The sequence below is a fragment of the Cygnus olor genome, chromosome 22, assembly GCF_009769625.2.
Source record: "Cygnus olor isolate bCygOlo1 chromosome 22, bCygOlo1.pri.v2, whole genome shotgun sequence".
Lineage (NCBI taxonomy): Eukaryota > Metazoa > Chordata > Aves > Anseriformes > Anatidae > Cygnus > Cygnus olor.
In genome coordinates, this window is record NC_049190.1 from 3,010,070 (window position 1) to 3,010,528 (window position 459).

The following is a 459-nucleotide window of genomic DNA, read 5'->3' on the forward strand; positions in this document are numbered from 1 at the left end:
AGGCTGCACATGTGAGCCAGCACCTTCCTCTGGTGGGAACAGGCAAGGCTGGGGGGGCAGAGGCACCAAAACCCTGAACAGCCACAGACTGAGGGCTTGTAGAGATGCCCGCTGCAGGGAAGGACTCACGTGGGAGCAGTGTGTGGGAGCTGATCTAGCTGGGCACCTGCAGGCTGCTCTCAGGGCGGTGCACTAGCAGCGTGTCCACCAGCCTGGTTCGGACCTCAAGGATGTGGGCATTTTCACTGATGTAACCCTGACTCAAAACACCCAGAAAGCAGTGAAAACCAAGCCTCTGAAAACTGGGAGAATGTTTGTTTTCCTTCTTTCTTTTTTTTTTCTTTTTTTTTTTTCCAGCCCCCTTGCTCCTATAAAGAATATTTGGAAGCGACTTAAACTCATTGAGGCTGTTACAAGCATGCCAACACCACAGACAGAGAGAGACGTTGTCCCCAGGGG